Source organism: Malus sylvestris, chromosome 17, assembly GCF_916048215.2.
Source record: "Malus sylvestris chromosome 17, drMalSylv7.2, whole genome shotgun sequence".
NCBI classification, from domain to species: Eukaryota; Viridiplantae; Streptophyta; class Magnoliopsida; order Rosales; family Rosaceae; genus Malus; species Malus sylvestris.
In genome coordinates, this window is record NC_062276.1 from 27,716,246 (window position 1) to 27,722,245 (window position 6,000).

General features: G+C 42.9%; 1 long non-coding RNA gene across 1 annotated transcript; it reads right to left on the reverse strand.

Annotated features, from left to right (window-relative positions):
* Positions 1–5,243: 5,243 nt before the first annotated feature.
* On the reverse strand, positions 5,244–5,620 carry LOC126611289 (uncharacterized). The gene is made up of 3 exons (XR_007618762.1): positions 5,540–5,620; positions 5,359–5,432; positions 5,244–5,276 (listed from the first exon to the last, which is right to left on the reverse strand). It is a non-coding gene; the product is annotated as an uncharacterized LOC126611289 (long non-coding RNA).
* Positions 5,621–6,000: the final 380 nt, after the last annotated feature.

Consider the following 6,000-nt stretch of genomic DNA (forward strand, 5'->3'; position numbering starts at 1 on the left):
CTTTCGGCAATGGATACATCAGGGGAGATCAACTTAGTGCTCGATCATGTTACAACACTTCAGTTAAGCAACAACACCTGCCTGTCCCCAAGGAGACCCTTTCTATACATAACCAGGTAGTAAAGACCAGTCCAGATGAAGCCAACTCGGATCTTCATGATGGCAACAGTCAACCCGACGACCCTCGAGATGACTCATTCACCCAGCAAGCACAACCCGCTGAAGAGTTAGAGAATGTCTCTATCTCCAAAGACCATCCAAATCGCATGGTGAAGATTGGCACCACTTTGTCACCACCCCTTCGGTTGTCGCTGATCTCTTTTTTGCAAGAAAACGCCGAGGTCTTCGCTTGGTCATATAAAGATATGCCAGACATCTCTCCCGATATCATCTGTCACCACTTGAGTATTGATCCCAAGACCAAACCAGTAAAACAGAAGCGAAGATCTTATGATGTTGAACGATACGAGGCAATGAAAGCAGAAGTTGAAAAACTCAAGGACATAGGCTTCGTCCGTGAAGTAAATTACCCAACATGGGTAGCAAATGTTGTCCTTGTTAAGAAAAATCCGACCAAGGAAAGTCTTCTGCTTCAAAAGGTCTTGTGGAGAATGTGTGTCGACTACACCGACCTAAACAAAGGATGCCCGAAGGATAGTTTCTCCCTTCCTCTCATTGATAGACTTATAGACTCTACGGCAGGGTGTGAGCTCTTGAGCTTCATGGACGCTTATTCAGGATACAACCAAATCCTTATGAACCCCTCAGACCAAGAACACACAGCCTTCACTACTGACAGGGGACTATATTGCTACAAAGTCATGCCTTTCGGCCTAAAGAATGCAGGAGCAACTTATCAGAGACTGGTCAATTCAATGTTCGCCGAACAGATTGGGAAGAGCATGGAAGTTTACGTTGATGATATGTTAGTCAAGAGCAAACATGCTGACCAACACATCACCAACCTATCTGAAACTTTCACCATTCTAAAGAGGTATCGAATGAGGTTGAACCCTAACAAATGTGCCTTCGGCGTGGGCTCTGGCAAATTCTTAGGCTTCATGATTAGCCAACGAGGCATTGAAGCTAACCCCGAAAAGATCAAAGCAATCCTCGACATGAAAGAGCCAGTAACTTCAAAAGACATCCAAAGCCTTACTGGTAAGGTGGCAGCCTTAACCAGATTCATCTCTAAGGCCACAGACAGATGTGCTCCTTTCTTCAAAGCACTCAAAGGAAATAAGAAATACATTACATGGACGGAGGAATGTGCCAAGGCATTCAGGAACCTCAAGGAGTACATGAGTAAAGCCCCTCTACTCTCCAAACCAGAAGTTGGTGACACTCTCATTATCTATCTATCAGTTTCGGCTTCAGCAGTCAGTTCTGTTCTTATTCGAAAGGACAGTGGTGTCGAACGGCCCGTCTACTATGCTAGCAAGGCCCTACAAGATGCGGAGACACGATACTCCAACATTGAGAAATTAGCTCTAGCATTGGTCATGTCTGCTCGAAAACTTCGCCCTTATTTCCAAGCACACGCCATCATCGTGCTTACCAATCACCCTCTTCGACAGATACTCCAGAGTCCTGACACGTCTGGGCGAATGATTAAATGGGCGATAGCATTGGGTGAGTTTGACATCTCCTACCAACCAAAACCAGCCGAAAAGGGGCAAGCAGTAGCAGATTTCATCGCCGACTTCACATATCCTGTTGACATTGCTTCTACACCTGAAGCAGTAGCTTCATTACCATCGGAAGCTCAGAAGATAGAATCAACAATCCCAGCATTGAGTCTTTATGTTGATGGCTCATCCAACCAACAGGGCTGTGGAGCAGGATTAGTCCTCACTACCCCGGACAAAGTGGCGATAGAATACGCTCTTCGTTTCAAATTCAAGGCATCGAACAACGAGGCCGAATACGAAGCCCTTCTAGCAGGCTTACGTTTGGCCAAACACCTTGGGGTTAAACAAATTGATATCTTCAGTGACTCCCAATTAGTGGTCAACCAAGTCACGAATAACTTTGATGCTAAGGATAGCTCCATGGCAGCATATCTTGCGCAAACACGACTTTTGCTCAAGCACTTCCACTACCAGATCACCCAAGTTCCTCGAGCGGCAAACAGTCATGCAGACGCTTTGGCTCGCCTCGCCTCGGCAGTGGAAGACAAGATTGGGAGAAAAATTCATGTTGAATTGTTGGCAGCACCAAGCACCATGGTCGCGGAGGTGTGCAATTTACAACAAGGAGATAGTTGGTTCACCCCAATTTATAAATTCCTTGCCCATGGCACCCTCCCAAATGACAAAGTCCAAGCTAAGCAGATTCGATACAAGTCTGCCCGCTACCTGATCATTAATGACCAACTCTACAAACGCGGTTTTACCCTGCCATACCTAAGATGCCTTACACCTGCGGAGGCGGAAATTGTCCTTCGGGAAATACATGAAGGAGTCTGCGGAGATCATGCTGGGTCTCGATCCCTAGCACACAAGACTTTTCGCCAAGGATACTATTGGCCAACACTCCACCAAGATGCCATCAGAATATCTCGTTCATGTGATAAGTGTCAACGCTACGCAACTATCCCTCACTCCCCTCCCGAGCCGCTCACTCATATGATCAGCCCTTGGCCCTTCGCCCAATGGGGACTTGATTTGATCGGCCCAATGCCTGCAGGGAAGGGCAAAGTCCGCTGTGCAATCGTTGCAGTTGACTACTTCACAAAGTGGGCTGAAGTAGAACCCTTGGCAACCATTACTGAGGGAAAAATAGAAGACTTCGTATGGAAGAACATCCTCTGCAGATTCGGCATTCCCAATGCGATAGTCACGGACAATGGGCGGCAGTTCGACAACAAGAAGTTCAAGATGTTTTGCTCTAAGTTCAACATCAACTTATGTTTTGCCTCACCAGCCCATCCCCAGTCTAATGGACAAGTCGAGGCCATTAACAAAATAATCAAGCGCATTCTGAAAACTAGCTTGGACAAAGCTAAAGGTTGTTGGCCAGAATTCGTACCCCAAGTTCTTTGGTCATACCGCACTTCATATCGGACTTCCACAGGAGAAACTCCATTCTCACTTGCTTTTGGTACAGAAGCAGTTATCCCGGTTGAGCTTGAGCAAGCAACATACCGAATCCAGAATTACATGCAGAGTGAGAACGATAAACAACTCACCCTCAACCTGGATCTAGTCGAGGAACACAGAAATCAGGCTCACTTGAGGAATGTCGCCTACAAGCAGCGCATTTCCAACTACTATGACTCAAGGGTCAAACCTCGCTCTTTCAAAGTGGGAGACTGGGTACTGAAGAAAAGATTACTATGTGATAGGGTCCCGAGTGAAGGAACACTCAGTCCTAACTGGGACGGACCGTTCGAGGTCGTCGGCATCAGCCGCCCTGGCTCCTACAAGCTCAGAAACTCCGACGGCAAGACCCTTGGCCATCCATGGAATGCTGACCACTTGAAGTACTATTACAAATAGACTCACATTGTACAAAGTGTTAAGCTACAGGCGTTCGGCATCCTATGTAACAAAGACCATTTGGTATGAATTCAATAAAGAGGTGATTTAGCCAACTCGGCCCTAAACTCTTTTACATTCTGAGCAATGAAACACTCAAGTGTTGAAGCTTCAATGCAAATGTTTCCAATACAAAATCAAATCTAAGTATGTGTCAACAAGACTATACAAAGGATCTATGCAAACATAGTCAAACATTCATCAATGGAGGACAAATATCAATCTCAAAAGCTTCGCACTATCTTCATCAAGATAGTGTGAAGCAAAATCAATTTATGGTGCCAACAAAAGCTTCATCAATGGAGGATACATATCAATCTCAAAAGCTTCGCACTATCTTCATCAAGATAGTGTGAAGCAAAATCAATTTATGGTGCCAACAAAAGCTTCATCAATGGAGGACACATATCAATCTCAAAAGCTTCGCACTATCTTCATTAAGATAGTGTGAAGCAAAATCAATTTATGGTGCCAACAAAAGCTTCATCAATGGAGGACAAATATCAATCTCAAAAGCTTCGCACTATCTTCATCAAGATAGTGTGAAGCAAAATCAATTTATGGTGCCAACAAAAGCTTCATCAATGGAGGACAACTATCAATCTCAAAAGCTTCGCACTATCTTCATCAAGATAGTGTGAAGCAAAATCAATTTATGGTGCCAACAAAAGCTTCATCAATGGAGGACAAATATCAATCTCAAAAGCTTCGCACTATCTTCATCAAGATAGTGTGAAGCAAAATCAATTTATGGTGCCAACAAAAGCTTCACCTATAAAGCTTCAACACCAAAGCTTCACCTATAAAGCTTCAACACCAAAGCTTCACCTATAAAGCTTCAACCCCAAAGCTTCACCTATAAAAGCTTCAACACCAAAGCTTCACCTATAAAGCTTCACCTATCAAGCTTCAACCCCAAAGCTTCACCTATAAAGCTTCAAACACAAAGCTTCACCTATAAAGCTTCAACACCAAAGCTTCACCTATAAAGCTTCACCTATCAAGCTTCAACCCCAATGCTTCATCTACAATACAAAATTTCAACACCAAAACATATAAAAGCTTCGCACACTCTTCATCAAGATAGTGCGAAGCTAATTCAAGTTTTGTATCCTAAAAATAGCTTCAACCAGTCACGCTATATACCCAAGCAAAAATCTATAGTCAATAAACCTTACCTATTAAACTATTTCCCAAACACAAAACCTTGTGACAAATAAACAAATTTTGTTCACAAAACCAAGATTCCCTTGAACTTGTACAAAAACACGGGTCAACACAAACATTTGTTTTGTTCTACACCCACAACATCTCTGTCATAACCAAACAAGCAATTATGTATATGTTTCCAAACATATTATAATAAATCAAACAACAAGCCAAAATCCCAAGTTTAACTAGAAATCCAACCCAAGCAACCTCTTTCCCTCTCTTCCTCTTCCGCCTCCTTTCATCTATCAAATTTCTGCAACCTTTGCTCTTCTCCAGTGAAGCTGAATTTTGGACACCCTATAGTTCTTGAGCAGATGAACAAATTTCAAGAAGGAATCGTTTCTGTTTGAGCGACGGAAATTAAAGTGTTGAGGCTCCAAACACGACAGTCGGATTCCCGCAAATTTAAAGACTGCTGTGATGTTTCGAAGATCTGGAAATATTTAACCGTTAGTTCATTCTGAATTTTTGATATGTCATGAAAGAGCTGATAAGGAACAACTTCGATGAAGAAAGTATGTTGATCTGACAAGAGAAAATGGAGTTTCGAAGCTCACAACAAGTCTGACAGGTTGACAGAAAAATGATGAACAGTCACTCATCATACCTGAATTTCTGGATTTGTACTGCTCCGATGGATCTCAAATTTGGATATGTTGTAGCTGACAAGGTGAGGAACAACTTTGATGAAGAAAGTATGTTGAGCTGAACAAGAAAAAATGGAGTTTAGAAGCTCACAACAAGTCTGACGGGTTAACAGAAAATTGATGAACAGTTACTCATCATACCTGAATTTCTGGAGTTGTACTACTCCGATGGATCTCAAATTTGGATATGTTGTAGTTCACAAGATAAGGAACAACTTTCATGAAGACGACTTTGCTATCTGAGCTCTAGAGAATGGTGTTCTATTGCATCCACTCAGGCTGATTAGTGGAAACGAAAAGCAATTCCACCAAAGAAAAGATGAAAAAGAGAGAAAAGCTACTAATTGCACTTGATCTTGTCTAGTCAATAGCATGCAGCATCAAACACACAAAAGTTGGAAATATTTTTAGATAAGGCATATACGAATGTGTGACATCGAAACAAGGATTCGTTACTTTGACAAATTAGTAACAAGCGAGACACCTCATTCGGCAACTCTCTTCGCCTGCAGACTTGGGGGACTCACACCATATGCTACTGCACCTTGATATTCGGCAGTCTCACAACCACTCAGTGACTTGGATTTTTCAAGTCTCCAACC